Raw genomic sequence first — 19146 nt, 5'->3', positions numbered from 1 at the left:
TTGTTTATTGCTGAGATTTCTTATTCAATAGTGAATTATAGTGATACCAGTTGAGGTCCTTTTCTTGTATATGATTTTAGCATGAATATTTCTTATATTTCACCACTAGCTATTACACTGGCTTCAGGTTTCTAGATGATCTCTCTCATATCAAGTTAAAGTTTTATTTCTAACTTTATTGTTTTGTTTTTGTTTACATTTTTCAGCAACAGATGTCAAATTTTAGCAAATGCTTTCTTGATTCTGTTGAGATGATCTTGTTTGTCTTTTTTAATCTGCAGATGCAGAGAACTAAATTAATATATTTTAAAACTAATGAATCATATTTGCATTGCTAGGATGTCTTGTTTTTATATGTACATTTTGTCCAGGCACAATGGCTCACACCTATAATCCTAGCACTCTGGGACACCAAGGTGGGTGGATTGCTTGAGCTCAGGAGTTCAAGACCAGCCTAAATAAGAAGAAGACCCCATCTTTACTAAAACTAGAAAAAACTAGCTTGGAGTTGTGGTGCATGCCTATAGGCCTAGCTACTTGGGAGGCAGAGGCAAGAGGATTGCTTGAGCACAGGAGCTTGAGGTTTCTGTGAGCTATGATGCTATAGCACTCTACCTAGGGCATGGACTCTGTGTCAAAAAACAACAACAAAAAGATATATATATTTTAAGAACCATTACTGTGTAAAATTTGCCGAGACTTTTTTTGTGTTTCATTTCTGATCTCTACATGTTAATGTAATTGGCCAGTAGTTTTTATTCTCCTGTCAGCCTTGTCTAATTCTGGCATTCATTTTACAGGAGCCTTATAGAGTACAGCAGAATACTTCCCGTATTATTCTATGCTATGGCAGAGTTAGCATCACACGTGGGTAATGCAACCTATAAGATAAAGTTTGGTTAAGGGCTGAGTTGTAGGCGTGTCCGTCACCCTGGAAGCATGCAGTGTACCCATGCAATGTATTCACTGGGTGGGAACTTACCAAGCCCCTTCCCCCACTCTCCTCAAGTCTGTGTTGCAGGCCAGCTGATGTTGCTGCTGGCGGCAGCCCAGCCTCAGAGCACATGGAGGTATCTGCTCCCATCAAAACTGCATCACACAGAGAAGTGGGACCAAAGAAGGGGGCTGAGAAATCAGATGTTAGTTACGGGCCATGGTGTACTTTGAGGAAAGCAAGGCTTTGGGGAGGAACATTTAGGACTAAAGGGTGGCCTGGCTTTCTTAGAATTGTGGGGGAGAAGAGCAAAATCTACTAGGAAATAAAAAGGTGGGAAAGCTCAAAGGCAAAAGCTGCTTCTTATCTGCAGCCTGGATGCCCCCAGCCCTCCACTTTCTGAGACATAAAGATTATTTATGCCTCTCACTGCTGCTGCAACACACAACGTACTTAGCAGAGGCCACAATTTAAGTAAAAAATAAAACTGAGGGGCTCTCTGGCTACTCTCAGGCACAAGCACAGTGTGTGTACTGGCGAGGGTTACATGTGAATTTTGCCCATGGTTTTGAGGAAGCAGAGAAACAAGAGACACAATAAAAGCATAAGAAGCAGCAGTGGGAGAGACCACGGGCAAAGCTTGATGTTTAGATTTGCCCTGGATTCCCCTCCCCGGCCATTTTAAATTACAAACCACCGGTACAGAAACCTAGAGACATTCTTAACTTTCCTTTTCAGTTTTTAGTCATTTTGTGCTAGATAATTTTCAAAAATTGGATACCCTGGAGATTAATTTATTTGCTTGTCACTTTCCCATTAGAAGGTTGAATTTATTTCTGTTTTCAGTACTGGTACATGGTGGCGGGTCTAAAATCACCTCACTCAAATCCTATGCAGATGAACTTACAACATTTTAATAAAAGGATTGTTTGCTATGGGAGAAAACGATCATGTACAGGCTCCTCCTTAAAATAACTCTCCTTATCTCTGAAGCAATACCTCATTCCTACCCGCAGACACGCAAGTAGCCACAAAGGATTGAACGTGAGTCTACAGTGCGTGTTTTCCACTTGGCCGCAGGACCATCCACGCGACCTTCTTTAAAGTTCAATACTAAAATTGTTACCCAGCATTTTATTAGATGATAAAGTGCTCCCGTTCTTCATATATACTCCATAAACTGCTGAGATGCCAAAGTGCTCCATAAATAATGCAAGCCTCTTGCCCATCATTAACAAAAGACACTGCTAAGTGGACAGAAATTCAATGATTCCCTTTTATGGAGATCACAGGACATACACTTAGCACAATTCGCTGACCCTGCCATCAAAAATTACTGTCTGCACAAACCCTGGCCCAGATGCTTTCACTTTGGAAAGTGGAGAGCTGAGATTTTTAAGGGGAGACGCTGAACACTAGTTAAACTCTGGCTTCACTTGAGAACAGGTCCGCTGAGAACAATTTGGAACTATTTCTTCTCTTCTGTTGAGAGCACACTCTTCCAGAAAAGGCACAATGAGCCAGAAATCTGAGCTTTTTCAAGAAATCAGATTGTGGTGAACTGCAAAGCCGAATCCCAGTGTGGTAACATATTATCATTCACGGTGTGTCGTGAATCACCATCCAGGCATCTCTGGGACACCATGACACACTCTCCACTCTGGCAGATTCACGGTGCATCAGCACCAGGGAAGACAATGTGGAGTAACCGGCAACTCGTAAAGTTTATATGCAAACGAGGCAGGTGCCCACGGGACAACCTGCCAAAGGCAACCAGATGTCCAGGCTCCGGCTGTCCCCCAGCCCAGATTAAGATCCAATACATCATTTCCCAGTTTTCTAAGCAACAACCACCCCCAAGCCTACAACCCCAACCCCTAACCTCTCTGGTGAATTTATGGCCTCTAGCACCCCGCACCGACCCTATGGAAGACACTCAGTAGTTGGCTGATCCTGAGTTCTGGAAAGTTCAGTTACAGATTGTAGTGTAGATAATCTGGTGACCACTGAGGGTGGCTTTCTGGCTGACCGGCAGGTCTGGCTCGAGGCATCTCCAAGTGTCCCATTCCATAATATGGAATCCACCTTTCATTTGTTTTCTCTCACTTAAATTGGAGCCCAGACTGCCAACTTTCTTCCCCTGACCTAATCTGCCAAAAGAACCAGAAAGCTGGTAAGCATTAGTTTCCAGTGACATGGCCCACCAGGGTTAGTCTCCGGAACACCTGAGCACATTCCCGAAAAGAAAGGCCACTGCCACATTTGAGAGGAAACTTACTACCCCTCTTGTCCATGATCTTTCTTTTCTGCCCAATTGTACCGAAATCCGCTTTAGGGAGTGTTTAAAGCAGGACGCTTGGGCCTCCCCCAAGACCTATTAATTAAAAATGGAGCCCAGGGGCTTTTTATAGCCCCCAATAGTTCTGTGCACACTGTAGTTTAAGAGTCATCTAGGATAGGTTTTCTAGAAGATTCCATTTTGCTCTGATGTCCTGTAGTTCTGGAAGCATCCAAAGAAGATGTTCAAGTACACCAAAAAGGCAGACAGCAGCCTCCAGCCACCCTCCTCATCAGAGGACGTGCTAGGCAGGGAAACGGGGTGGGGACGCCCGAGGGCTGGACCTGCAGGTCTGCATTCCCACTCAGCACCTCCACCTCTGGCTCTCAGGTCTTAGATCAGCAACTCAACTGCTCTAATTTCAGGTTCTCTACCTGCAAAATGGGAGTAAAAACAGCTACCTCTTAGATTGGAGGAGGATCAGAAGGAGCAGGAAGGTACCAGCGCCGTACACAGCTGTGCTCAGCTAACATCTGAATTATTTAACTGAGTAAATAAATGTCAGCTCTCCTTCCAGTTCCCCATTTGTAAAATAATGATGCTAGTGACCCCTGGTTTGTGGGTCTTTTTGAGGCTCATGTTGCATATATGAGAGAGACTCTCTCAGGGTAGCCCTGTGAAGAACCCTGAAGCCCTTTCTCTGCCTGGGAAGGGGCTCAGAGATGCCTATCAGCTCAACCCAAGAAAAAGAAGGGCAATGTCTCCTAAAATGTGCACCTCTTCATCCTCGGAACCTGAGAACATGATACCTTGCAGATGTGATTAAGATGAGGACGTGGAGTTGGTGAGATTATCTCAGATTACCCCCAGTAGACCCTAAATGTGACCATGAATGTCCTCACGAGAGAAGCGTGAGGGAGGGTGACAACAGAAGGGAAAGGTTGATACAATGTCACAATGGGGAAGAAAAGACAACTTGTCCAAAGTTGACCATCCAGGACAAAGACAGGCGTGCTCCCCTCTGCCTGCCGGAACGGACGAGAGAGGTGAGTAGGCCTGTCCCTGCTGTCAAGAGCACAGCCTGAGACCCAGAACAACACAAGAGGCAGCCAGAGAACTCTAAAAGGTTTTCAGAGGAAGAAGATCTGGTTTGAGACACCAGGAAGGGAAGGACAGCAAAGTTTTGTTCCTGGACCAAACAGGGGTGACCCCAGTCCACCACCGTGCCACCATGGGTGGCCAGTGGGGCTTGCTCCCCCTGTGATGGGATGGGCACCCTCTGACAATGCCAGGCTCCCCTGGCACCACCTGCAAGAGGGATGAGCCAAATCCCCCAGGAGGAGTGGTGTGGGAGGCAATCTCCTCCTCCCCACCAAGAAACACCTGGGAGTGGACGGCCCTACAGGAGGACCCACGTGGAAAGCCTCTTTGTCAGATAGCTTGAGCCTTGGGACCTCACTGAGGGACACAGCGGGCTCAGCCTGAGAAAGATGCTTCTGCCCCTCAGGTGGCAGCAGCAGGGGATTCTGGGAGCTGCAGGGACAGCAGATGAACGGAGCAGGAGGAAACAGCCCTGCAGAGGCTCTGACCATCAGCCTGCCTTTGGCACCATGGCCTATAGGTTCCAACCTGCCAAACCTAAGCAGGTGACCGTCTTCCAAAGTGAAGACTCAAATATGACCTGGAGTCCCTAACATGACAGACGGAATGTCCAATGTACTGTTGAAAACCCCCCTGTTATACCAAGAGTCAGGAAAATCACAACTAGAACGAGAAAGCCCAGCTACCGCCAACACCAGCACAAATCAGAGGTGGGCGTTATCTGACAAGGACTTTAAAAGTAGCTGCCCTTAGAAAATGTTTCATCAATTATGGATTTTCCTAAAATAAATGAAACACTGGGAAAGCTCAGCCCTGTACTCCCACTCCAGGGCCGGCAGGGGCCTGCTTTCTGGCAAGGCTCACTTTTCAGGGGCTAGTTATCTTTTGTCTGTATAACCATTCTTCATACAATAGTGTCTGTTGTCAAAATAAAAACTGTAGACAAATTAACAGAGCGTAATTCAGCTGAAAACAATTCCGGAATCTCCCCTCCACCAGCTACCTGAGTAAGTTTGGAGAGACCCTGCTGCTGCGTGGTCAGAAAGGACTGAAGGACAGTAAAAGGAAAGTGAGGCATGGGAACCAGGAGTGAGGCAGGGACACAGCAGACTGGTCACAGCCGGCATTTGGCTTACCTGAACATGGTTTGAACATTTGGCCACCTGTGGCTGAGACTTAGTGTTTGGAACAAGAGCAGGTTACGTCTGTTCACACATCAGGGTAGCTTACAGTTCGCTGTGGGTGCAGAAGCCTTCTGACCAGACCTTAAAACATGTAAGGAGGCCGCTTCAGGCTAAGCAGAATTTGACACTATGTCCACAGCACTCCTGTGGTTTCTGCCTCCCGCCTGCTCTGACTGACAGAGGGGGGCTATTTGGGATTTAGAAAAATAATTCATTTGCTGAGATGGAGAAGAGTGTTTCTGTCATAGTGTCCTGGAAAATACCTCAAAATCCTCTTTTGACACTTTTTTCCTCCCAGGTCCATCTCAGGCTTTTATTGAAGTTATTTACTCATCAAGCAAGTCTGGTATGCAGTGCCCTGCCAGCCCCTGTCTGACCTGCAAAGCCCACCCTCCAGCTCACCTTAAGAATGGGGGGAGATTCAGCTCCTGCCTTCACACTTGACCAGCCTCCCAGCATGAGATCAGAGAATGCCTTTTAGGGTGGAAAGCAGGGCATGTGCTGTGTTCCCCGCTCTTGTTCAAAAATCTAAAGATAAATTGAGTTATAGCCACGCCCTGCTTAGCATCTCCAGGCCAATGTCTCTCTACGGCTCTTAGGACTCCCAGGGCAGTGTTACCCCACTGGGGCTTCTGGCTTACCCTAGCCCTGCCCCCGGACACTCTTGTCCTCCTGGTGGGGCAGCCCTGGCTTATGATTACAGCTCTCAGTGCACCATGTGGGCTGTGCTCCTGGGACTGCGGACCCCGTCCCCTCCACACCCCTCTCCCAGCCATCACCCCTTTGCACTCCACCCATCCTGTGCTCATGTGGCTATTCCAGCACCATGTCACTGGAAGCCCACCAGACTCCAGCACCCAGGGGTGAGTGTCTCCTCCCTTCCATCTCATGCTGTAGGCATTCCACAAATACTCATTCAGGAATGGTTTCTGCTGCTTTCATGTGAAATGGGCCCTCCGTAATCACCCCGCCAGAGTCTTCTGGGTTAGCTGCCAAAACCCCTGTTCCCTAGGCTGGAGTGCAGTGCCCTGAACACTGCTCACTGCAGCCTTGAACTTCTGGGCTCAAGAGAGCCTCCCACCTCAGTCTCCCTAGTAGTAGCAGGGACTAAAGGCCCACTGTGCCTGGCTGTTTGTGTGTGTGTGTGTGTGTGTGTGTGTGTGTGTGGTTGTTGTGTTTTGTTTTGTTTGTTTGTTCTCAGAGGCAAGGTCTAGCTATGTTGCCCAGGCTGATCTCCAACTCGGGGGCTCAAGCTGTCCTCCCACCTCAGCATCGTAAGTAGCTAGGACTACAGGCCTGAGCCACCGTGCCCAGCATCCTATGTATTTTTGACACTTTCTTTTCAATATTAGGGGCCTGGAAAATATGACTGAGGAAGAGAAAACTGACAACGTCTCTCTAAACATTCCTTTTCCTCACCAGAGAATGTGTCCCCTGGTGTCATTGTCACAGTGGCAGGAGGAGTTTGTTAAACTTCAAAAGGATGCCTGTTTGCCAGAAAGCTTTTAAAGATAAGAAGGCAAGTGTCCCCTGTGTGACAGGTGTAAGGTTGCATCCTGCAGGAAAAGCTTGGCTGACACCTTCTGAGCACTGCTTCTGGTCCCTTTTACCCTGGCGTGTCTGGTCAGTGTCCGTGCACTGTTATTACCCATTGCTTCCTTAACAGCAGGGAAACTGAGGTTTGGATAAAGTGAGCAGTATGCTAGAGATCGTTCAGTGTGGGGGCGGAATTGGGTTTTGGGGGTGAGATCAGCTCACCTTGGACAGCTGTTTTGCATCACTACACTAGAATCCTCTGAGAGGGTGCAGAGGGAACAGAAGGGCAAGTCACAGGCGCCTTAGAGAGGTTTTCTTAATCAGGGCCCAGCAAGCATCATCTTTCTGTGGTACCTCAACACACCCTAAAACATTCCCTGGGAAGCTGTCACTTCGTGGTTCTCAGGCCATTAGCTGAGATTAGATTCTCAGCTAATCTCCTGCCCATGCCCCAAGTAAAAGCCCTTTTAAAGGCCACCAGCGTCCCAAGGATAATGGTGTGAAAGAGCCTTTCAAAGTGATATGGATTTAGCCAGAAATTTTCATTTGCAGTTACTGAAGTCAGCATGTACCAGCGACAAAATGATACTTGGAATGAAGCTAAAACTAACTGGACAAACCAGTCAAAGGCCCTATTTTTTTTTTTTTTTTTTTGAAACAGACTCTCAGTCAGCCTGGGGTAGAGTGCTGTGATATCATAGCTCACAGCAACCTCAAACTTTTGGGCTCGAGCGATCCTCTTGCCTCAGCCTCCTGAGTAGCTGGGAGTACAGGTACCTGCCACAACGCCTGGCTAGTTTTTCTATTTTTGGTAGAGACAGGGTCTCACTTTTCTCAGGCTGGTCTCGAACTCCTGAGCTCAGGCGATCCACCCACTTCAGCATCCCAGATTAGTGAGATTACAGGTGTGAGCTACCTGTATTTCTTATTCACGTCAGACATTGAAAGGTAGGGCATCATACTCCATGCCACATCATTTCCCAGGAAGTAAGGACAAATATATTTGTGGTAAATGAAAGCAGTGTCAGGACACTGGATTTCTAGTCCCAGTTCAAACACAACTATTCATGTGTGCCTGAGCAAGGCACTGGTGTTGGCCTCAGCTTCTCCTCTGACTTTCGCCAAGGCCCCATCATCTTGGAAGTCTTCCATGATGGCTGAAGGCTGGGATCCGCCACCGTGTGGCCCTTGTCTACTTCTCTAATTTCCTTTCTAGGAATTCCTTTCAACTAAGGGATTTTTTCTTATGACTGCAGCCCCAGTGCCTGGCACATCAGTCAGCTGGGGCTGCCATAACAAAGCCACACAGCCCGGGTGCCTTACACAACATGAGGTTATTGACCTGAAGTCCCAGAGGCCAGAAGTCCAAGAGCAAGGTGCTGGCAGGTTGGTCGATTCTGAAACTTCCTTCCTTGGCTTATAATGACAGCCTTGTCCCTGGTCCCTCCCACGGTCTGCCTGTCTTATAAGGACACCAGTCGGGTTGGATTACGTCACCCTGTGACCTTGTTTTACCTTAATTTCTTTTTTAAAGCTCCTATCTCCAAATAAGGTCACAGCCTGAGGTACTGGGAGTTGGCACTTCAGCATATGAATTTGACAGGTCAGCCCATTATGGCCCAACCACATTTCAAGTGAACAAACTAAATCTCAGCCTACGGTTTTAATGGGGCAATGCTGACATGAAATCTGAACTGAAGCTGTGGGTTAGCCTCAGCCACTTGGCTTTAGCTTTCCTCTGCCCATTTATTTCTGGGAGTCTGGAAGATTCTTAGGAGATCTTAGGAAACCTCCCAGAGAAGAGTGTTTGTATCATAGCTGGCCACCACCACTGCTGCTCCCTCCTGACAGCGGGGGCCCCTCTGTCCCCCAGGCATAGACACAGAAGTAGAAGGGCCCCGACCCTAGCTCCATGCCCCCCTGGCCAGTCTGCTGCATCCTGAGACCACATCACTTTGGCTGTCACCCCAGTACTTACCAAGACCATTGTCAAAATGACACCCTCACAACTTCACTTTACATACGGCAAATCTCCAAGACTCTCAGACCCCCCACTCCAGAACAAATATTCTTATCTCTGCTGTTTGAAGAATTCTTTTTTTTTTTTTTTTTTTGCACAGTTTTGGCCGGGGCCGGGTTTGAACCCGTCACCTCCGTTATATGGGGCCTACGTCTTTGAGCCACAGGCACCGCCCAACTTTTTTTTTAAGTTTGAAATCTAATGGCACAAATGCCCTCTGAGCAGCTGTATATCTTGGAAATTCTGAAGCTAATTAAAGACGGTGAAATTTCTTTTCTCCACAAAGACTTTGAGGCTCTGCTTTCTGAAGGGCCTAAACACACTTTCCTGTGCAGATAAGAGGTGTGACTGCAAACAAGGGTGCTGGAGGGAGCTTAGTACTGTTACACGGGAGCAAGAAGGCCAGGGCTGACCAGAGCACAGGCAGATGCTGACACAGGGACGGGGCTAGAGCAAACTGTCCTTCCAAGTGGTGGTAAGTTTCTTAGATTATGTCTGGAAATTTTAACAGAAGTTTATATTGTATAACTGTGCCCTCATCTCAGGGGATGTATTCCAAGACCCCAGGGAATGCGTGATAACACCAAACCCTAAATGAACTAAGCTATACAACATGCTGTACAGACATACCTATGATAAAGTTTAATGTATAAATAAGTTAGGCACAGTTAGAGGTTAACAAAAATAACTAATAATGAATTCGAATCATCATAACAATACACATTAATAAAGTTATATGAATGTGGTTTCTCTTTCAAATAAATCATGCTATACTCACTACTGTATGGGAATTATCAAAATGTACAAGAAAAAGTAACTTAATACCCATTATTAACCCTGAAGTATTTACTCCCACAAGACTGTCATTATCTTAAATAATGTTTAATACCTTGAAGGAGTATGTTTTGAAAAACAGCTATGCTATTAATACAACAATACCACGAGAAATGGCAACTTCTTTGGTATTTTCATTTCCCACAGAGAGAAAAATGGACAGTTGGAAAAATATTAAGCTTCACACCCTCGTAAGGTCCTTCATCATAAAGATGGACCACTTCACCATAAAGCTAAAAGCCTCTGCCATGATTCTCTAAAATCATCACGTTTCGCTCAGCACTGGCCCTGGTGTTTAGGTGTGACCCTCTCTATTGCTACTCATTTTTTTGAGTGGAAGGTCGGGGGCCGTACAGAGGTGACAGAGGCACTGTGAGTGGAAGAAAAGGGTCAGAGACGTGGCCTCCCCAAACAGCAACAATTTTAACTGGCAGTAGCATCCTGAGGTGGCAGAGCCTCATGCTGCACTCTCTTCAAAATGCTGGGACCAGGAAAAGAGAGAAACAGGGTAATTTCTGACCCTGGGTCACTGTGGCCCAATATACCCTGTATGTGACTCCACCCCAAACACCTGAGTCCTTCTCACCACCGTACACTGCCGGATTGCAGTGAAGCTGATAGAGAAGGGAAGGTGCAATCTAGAGGGGAAAATTTGAGAAAGCCCATGCATGCAGAACCCCCGTGACCCCCAGTTCATGGCAGACACAGGAAGCAGGGAAGCCCCTGGAGCTCTTCACGTTCTCCCCCAGTGGGCAGGAGGGCAAGGGGCCGGGGCATACCACTCACCAAGAGTTCATGCTCCCACCAGCTCCTACCAGCTCTCCAGGGGAATCCATGGGTATTTTATCTTTTCTCTGTCCTGAAGGGAGGTGGATTTGAGGACAGAAGCTGGAGAGTATTGCTGAGAAGACAAGGCTAAAACAAGGGAGTGGAACAGCCAGCTGTCCCTGATGAAAGGCATCAGAACTTCATGCTGAATTGAGGGCAGCACGTGACCATTTGTGCAACTTTCCTCCCAGGCAATACCTCAACTGTCAGGCAGCTCTTAACAGACTAGCAGCAGCAGCATCCACAAGGTCCACACAGGAGGCCAGGTGCTCCATCCTGGGGGCTGGCTGTGCTCTGAGAACCTTGGGCCAGACAGGCAGAGAGAAGAGGGTGCCTCCAACTAAAGCTTCAAAGGGAGAAGAATTAGAGAATTCAAGAAGAAGGTCAGAGGGAATAAAAGGTTCCCACCCAGCTCCTCAAATTAAGCAAGAGGAAATAAAGAGCGAGGCATTCATGCCAACGTAGTAATGGGGGAGGACAGAGAGGGCAGAGTGGACACAGACACAGACCCCATCCTGCAATGCGATAACGGGGAGCACGCTGAAGCCGGCTCCAGAATGCTGTGGAGGAAGTTAATGAGAAATTGATTTCAATGAAACAGAGCTGAGAGAGAAAAACAAAATGACAGGTAAATGGCAGAGCTTTGAAGACCAAATGGCAGAAACAAATTGAAGACCAAAATCTCATGTCAGAACAGGTCAAAAAACAAACCAACAAAAAACAGTAGGAAACAGAATAGACAATGCCAAAAAAAAAAAAAAAATGAACTTAGAGGAAAAGATACACGTCTTCACAGGGAATGAGACGGATCATTACATATTCAAACCAAAACAGGAAAAAAGAAAGAAAACTCACTTTGCATATATAAATAGACCCTGTATATGAAGGCAGGAAATGAATTTTCAGCAAGTAAATGTTATAACTCATGAATTTGTAAATATAACAAAGTAATTACACTATGAAAATTGGGGGAAAGGGAAGGTCGCATGCAGAATGAATTTTCACGTCCTATTCAACATCTTCCAATTTGCTCTTCTTGGGGTCACTGGATACTGGTCTGAGGGGATAAATATCAAAGCACATCACACAAAGTTATATAAGGAATCTGCAGAAAGACTTAAAAACAACAAAAAAAGCTAATACATTGGGGTTTGAGGTAAGTAGAGAATTAATAGAAGCTGTCAGGTTGATAAATTGTAAAATATGCCTTCAGTTATTTTACATAAAACTATCATATATAGATAACCACATAAACATATAAAAGCAGTAAATCTTTAATTTTAACAAAATACATCAAAAGGAGAGGAATAAAAAAGCCTCAAAACAGGACGCAAAAGAAATATTAACTATATATGTATATATAGTTATACATATATAAATGCATCTCCAGGATAAACCTAAAATAAAATACCTCAAAAGGTTAAAAATAAAATTATGAGTTTAAAATAAGAATATACATATTGGTCTCCATCCCTCAGTTGCAGACACAGAATTCCTAGGACCCTCATCAATTTCTGAGTGCCAAGGGTGCTTGGAGGATCTTCTGTTCTCATGTCTGGTCTTTGCCTGGGTTCCTGGCACAGAGCTCCTAATCCCTTGGAATTTCTGGGGCCACAGGAGCATCTTTGCTCTGATGAGGGAGCCCTGGTGTGAGCCTGGATGGGGGCTGGTCATCAGGAAGACCCAGCAGAGAAATGAAGCGCTTTCTCCCCCCTGGGAGCCTGAGTGAGTAATCGCTGGTGCCTATGTGATGAGGCCTTCATGGAAGCTCCTGAGTACAGGTTCAGGGAGCCCCCAGGTTGGTAAGCACCCCAGAGAGTTCACAGCAGCTTCCTGTCTACCCACCACCCCTCTCCCCATGCATACTTCCATGTGACTGTTCTTGAATTATATCCTTTATAACAAATGGGAAATTAAGTGAAGTGTACCTCTGAGTTCTATGACCTGGTTTATGAAATGGTTGAACTCAGGAGGGAGTCATGGAAACCTCTGATTTGTAGGTTTCCTGGGGACCACTGGTGATTAGCATCTGAAGTGGGGGGCAGTCACCTGAGGGCTTGGTGCTAACTCCAGTTAGTGGTGGAACTGAATGGGACCGTAGGACATCCAGCAGGTGTCAGAGACTAGTTGTCCTGGGACAAAAATGCGCATGTGGAGACCAGAGTGCTGTGTGAGCCTAAGGACATGCAGGGGAGGCATCTGCTCAGAAAAAGGAACAGTGGGACTGATTTTAAAAGCAGACAAGTGTGAATTCAAGATAAATATTTAAAATAGAATCAAATTCTGGTATTAATCCTTAAATGTCTTAGGGTAAATGGAGGGCAATTGCAGAGAAGTGCCACCAACAGGGAGTGCCCCCACCCCCCACCAGGCCCTGACAGACCAGGAACAAGGGCAGTGAGCAGGGACCTCCCAAGGGTAGGTCAAGGTCATATGTGGGTCTTGTAGGGACACTACGAATGTTTTGAGACAGAAAGTTTTATGGTTCGTTATTTCACTTCTGAGAAACACAGCTGGTTGGCAGCATCCTTCTGAGTCACCGGTGCAAGCTCTACCTTGCTCAGCTTATAGGTGTTCCTGGGAGGGCTTCATTTGTTTCTTTCTGTGTGGATTTTACATTTCTTGATTTCTGTGTATTTCTGTGTACACCCTGATTTCTGTATATCTTCTGTAATAACCCAAGTATACAGAGAAGGACTCATACACACTGACCACATTTTAGAAGCCCTCAAAATACCTCAGTAAATAACAAATATTAGTAATAGTACAGAAGACAGTGTGCTCAAAGGGCAATGTAATAAAATGAGAAATTTTAAGTTAAATATGCCAAAATTTGAAACGCTCAGAAAAGTTCCCTTCAGTCTGGTCTAAGTGCAGTGGTATTTACGTCCAGTTGACCACAACCACTTACAGGTTTCTTTGGCCCTTCTTCATTCCCACAGCTTCACGTGACCAGCCCTAGAATAAACGTTCAAGAGAGGCATCAACATTCAAAACTGAACTTACAGAATATCCAGAAAATAATAATGACAATATATACCAAACACGTGAACTGCTACTAATGCTCTGATCAGAATAAAATTCAGAGCCCAAAGTGCTTACATAGTTAAATAAGAATGGAAATAGTTAAATTTGACATCTACTAAATAAGTCAGAAAAATAACAAAAGTAGAAAAGAAGCTACAATGTGATGAAACTTGAGGACATGCGGCTGTGTGAGACAAGCCACTCACGAGAAGCTAATACTGTATGAGTCCGCTTGGGGGAGGTCCCCAGAGAAATTAAATCTGCAGACACAGAAAATGGAATGGTGGAGGCTGAGGGGAGGGGGAAATGAGGGGTTAGTGTTTCATGGGTGCAAAGTTTCAGTTTGGGGAAGATGAAAAAGTTCTGGAGATGGTGGTGACGGCTGTGCTGATCCCACTGAACTGGACACTTAAACGGTAAATTTTAAGCTATGTATATTTGTCATAATTAAAAACATATACTTTTTCAAAAAAGAGGATAAAAATATTAAAAATAAAAGCAGACATTTAAGAACTACAAAATGTAATGACAAAATTTGTTGATATGAAGTACTTAGAGGGTGAACTCACAGAATTCTAACACAGCAGCGGAGGAAAGGGTAACAGGCTGTTAGCAGAAAAAAACTATGTTTAGGAGAGAGCATAAGATTTAAAATGAGCCAGTGGAGAGACAGACAAGAAGAGGTGAGGAAGGAGGGTGAAATGAGGTGGGACCAGCACATTCAGCATTCCTGAGATTCCCATGGGGGGGGCGGGGGGGGGGCAGGTGGTGCTGAGGACACGGAGAGTTCTGCAGGCAGAGTCTCTGGAGGCCATGACTTTGGGACCCCTTCCTCAGTTTAAGACAAATTATGACACTTAAAGGTCAAACCAACGTGCAGATGAAGTAAACAATAATTATTTAGACAAGGATCTGTAAGTGTTAAGGTCAGACTGGGAAAGGTTTGCACCACAAAGAATGAAACAATGAGAAAAAAATTAAATTGCGTGAGGCCTATACTTCAAGAGGGCTCCAGTTGAACCTTCTGGACTTCCTTTTTCCAACTAATCTATGGTCCTGGTGAGAGGTGACTAGCTACATGTGACCCACAGGTCTATCTTGCCTGGTTTGCCCCACTGGCTCCCAGTGCCTAGGAGAAGGGCTGAGCCACATTCCAGTCCCCTGGAGCCAGGCTGGGGAAGGCAGCACCTCTCACAGTGGTGTGACTGTTGGTCTGGGCCAGCTCAGGGCTTCACAGACCCCACAGCCAGTTCCGCAAACTCATGAGTAAATTTAAGGGTCCACTGTCTAAGCATATTAAAAAAAAAATCAATAAACACAGAAGAAAGGAAGAATGCACACAATGATAAATGAAAAACAAAAGGAGAAATAATCAAAAATACAGAGGTAATTAAAAATCTACAGTGCCTATATTCCAAAGCTATGGAACTATGTGTAAAAGTGGATGCAAATAATTTTACTTAAAAGATGTGTAAGTAAAATTGATGTCAAAGTGCTCAGGACCTGCTCAATGCGAGGGTCCATAAACACACCAGAGCACACCCAGACAGCCCTGGGTGGCTCTTCTGTACTTCAACAGAAAATGGTTCTAAACTTAGAAACCCAATTACAATCGAACTCCATTAGTTGACCACCCATGGGATTGTAGCAAACTGGTCAACATACAGGGGTGGTGACTGTAAGGAACTAGGTACTGATATGTACATGTCCATGTGGGCATGGCATGTTCAGTCTATAAGAATTAGGTCAACTTAAGGAGGTGGTCAGTATAGGGAGGTGTAGAAGATAGTGGTTTCATTTTATAATTTTTTATTTTTCATATAAGCATAAAATTAAATCTGGATGAAATAGCACACAAAAGCAAACTATCAAATAACTAATACCAATTATGCATATTAAATATTGGTAGCAACCTTTGTGAGACCAAGTAGGCATCACGTCAGGAATATAATGATTTGGTCTTATGGATTCTATGAATATAATCAAACATACTACTAAGGCAAAGGGAAAAACGTTTTGATAATTCCTCTGGATACTGAGAAAGTTTTGCCAAAAACCTAACAGCTACATTTTTCCTAGAAAGTCTTAATAATTTGAAAATACACAGATAGGTTTTTTATTATGGCAAATAAAATATATGTCTTTACACAAGTGACATGGCAAAGTGCTAAAACACCCCATTCTTGTTAAGGACACGTGAGCATGCTGTGGGAACTCTGCTACTTCACACCATTCCCAGACGTAACTGAGATAAAAGGGAAAAGCAAGAGATGCTGGAAAGGAAGGGCCAAAAGAAAATCTCAGAAACAATAAGAAATCACAGTTATTGAGGTCAATTATAACACTAACTAGTTTTCTGTACATCTAGTTAGATAATAAAGCAGAATAAACCATCTCATTGAAAATGGTAGCCAAACATCTAGAAACATCTGGAAGTAATAAATTCCTAGGACTTGAACAAAACCATAAAGTTCTGCTGAGTGCCATAAAATCAGACTTGAAAACAAGCCTAGATTGTAGTGTTCCTGACTTGAGCAGGAAGACTCAATAAATGTACAAATAGATCATGCTCCCAATTTATAAAAATTACTCACACGAAAGAGAGAGGAGACAGTTGAGAGGTGTGGCCTTAAAAATACTAATATTAGTGTGAATGAAGCTTTAGAAATTAAAGGCATTCATTAATAAATAGGACAGAAATAGAACCAAACACATAAAGAAACTTATATATATTTTATATATATATATATATGTATGTATAGTATAGTCTACCTATATATGTATGTATGTATGTGTGGCATTTTAAACATGTAGGGAGATTATAATTGTATTACAGAAATGCATTTATTTTATATTTGTTGGCACAACTGAACACCATTGGGGGAAATAGATTTTTACCTCTAATTCCTGCCATAAATGAATTCCAGGGAGTTAGAAGATATAAAGATAAACAAATGAAACCATAAAGTTTAAGAAGAAAACATGAGTAAGTTTATTTATAATCTCAGAAGAGGGAAGGCTTTGTAAAACTGGAGACGAACCCAAGGATCTACAAAGGAAAATATGGATAAACTGATAACATACAAATTTAAACTTTCTCTATGCCAATAAATAAGCAAATCAATAGATAACATTAAAAGACAAATGATAAACAGAAATCTTTTCAGAGCATAAGACAAAAATATCCCCAAAGTGCACAAATTAAGAAAAATCCAAATCACACATAAATTTTAAAAAATTTAAATTACCAAAAAACAGATGTGCCACTTCACTCACAAACTAAAACCAGAACAATATTCCTAAATATCATTTTTCACCAATTAGATTGGGAAAAAAATAAGTTTGAAAATACCCAGTACTAGAAAGCTGACAAACTGACCCTTTCATGGTACTCTTGGTGGGGTTATATCCATCGATCCATTTCTGCAAGATGATCTATCAACATTTTAAATGCACATAACCTTAAATCCAGCAATTCCAAGTTGAAATTAATACCAGGATACAGTCACAAAAGTATGCCAAGATATATGTACAAGGATGCTAATTATAGATTTGTATATAAAAATAAAAACTGGCATTGTTCACCAATAAGGGACTATTCACATAAATCATAGTGCTTTGAGAGGATGGAACACTACACAGCTATTAAGAGCGATGAGGTAGATCTTTATATGTTATTATGGGAGGATCTCTAAGGACAAAGCACTAGGTGAAGAAAGCAAGCTACAGAGCACTTTGCAATGCATGAGTGCTGGAGACCCAGTCTCCCTCCACATCCCCACTCTCTCTCTCTTTGGCCCCTTCCTTTCTTCTTTCCTAGAAATGCCTCCAGAAATGCCTGTGGTTGTCCCCAGGTGGGAAGAGAGCGCAGGGAGGAGCGGTGGCTCTGACAGGTGTTTTTTTTAACCATCACACTTTCTAACTATATGCATATCGACCCCTTATTAGTACCTTTTGGTGACAGTTATTTTGTGGTAAAACTATGAACTATTTTTGTTTGCTTTTTATTTTTTACTTGTAAAATACAAAACCAATAAGCTTTTCTTTTTCAAGCAAAAATGTGGTCAGTATCAATTTTTGGAGAATGGTAAGAAATGAAGCATTCTTTTCATATGTGAAAACACTTTGTGAAGACACAACAGAAAAAAAAGAAAACACAGAAATTTCGTGTATCGGCCACTTACACTGTGTAGACTGGTTGAAGAGGGGGAGGACACTGCTCCCGGCCATCCACACTGTGTACTGTATAGACTGGGTGAAGGGGTGGGGGACGCTGCTCCAAGTGGCCTGCTGGAAGGTCCCAATTTATCAACCTTCTTGCTGTAAACAAGGTCTCCTAAGTCACATACACAAGTACTTATGCAGACATGCCTGTGCACACACACACACAGAGGGCACACAAAACTCTCCATTTACCTCCAGTACAAACACATCCATGCGCTTTATCCAAAAATGACTGAACTAGATGGCTGGAAAAATGTATGCATTTCTTTTATTCTGAAAATCTAATCTTGCCTTATGATGTGGCCACATCAGGGGTTACAAGCAAATTAAATATCCTAGGAGATCAAAAGCCTTGTATAGCTTTGAGTTCTAAGCTGGATGACACAACCTTACAGGAGGGGTCTTTCTTGGTGAATCAGCCTCTGATGAGAAGAGGCAAAGTGATATTGTCAATGGAGATAATCTGAGGAAGAATTATGTCATCATATAGTTTTAAAAATTAATGTTTCTCTGGTTTTCAAAACACCCATCTCCAATGAACACATCTGTGGACCCTGAGCTAGCCAAGCTGAAGCTGAGGTGGACAAGCTGCAGGGTATCAGATCCCCAAAGCTAGAAACCACAGTTGTAACTGTGACGGACTGCCAGCTTTCTGCTGACTGCCCCAGCCCGGCATCCACAGAAGCCATGGCCCCACACCCTTCTCCTCCCAGTGCCTGCCACACGGGGGGACACAAGAGGTACCAGCACCTTCCACTTAGCCTGGGCACATGGAGAAAAAGCTAAGGAATACTTTTGCTTTATATTGTGCATTAATACAGATGTACAAATTCCTAGTACAAACCAACTCCAATACATGATTCATCTAGTGTACTATTAAAAAGTAACTGGTTTAATTTATCATAATGCTATTCCTTTGGGTTGTTAAAAGACCTCTGTTTGTTTAGGGTTTTGTAGAATAGAAGAGACTCATTCGGCTCCCTCAGTGTCCAGGGCAGCAGAGGAAACTTGGGAGTCATCTGGATCTACAGGAGACACACCTGTGGACTCAGGCAGCCCTGGTCTTAGTTCAGAATCAACACAAACCCACATCCCTCTGGTACCCTTGACAGAAATCAGTCAGGTAAAAACATAGTTTACAAGACAAACTATGCCTCTCTTCAAAAAAAAAAAAAAAAAA

Source organism: Otolemur garnettii, unplaced genomic scaffold, assembly GCF_000181295.1.
Source record: "Otolemur garnettii isolate 467f Iridium unplaced genomic scaffold, OtoGar3 scaffold00194, whole genome shotgun sequence".
Taxonomy (NCBI): domain Eukaryota; kingdom Metazoa; phylum Chordata; class Mammalia; order Primates; family Galagidae; genus Otolemur; species Otolemur garnettii.
This window is presented reverse-complemented; position numbering follows the sequence as displayed.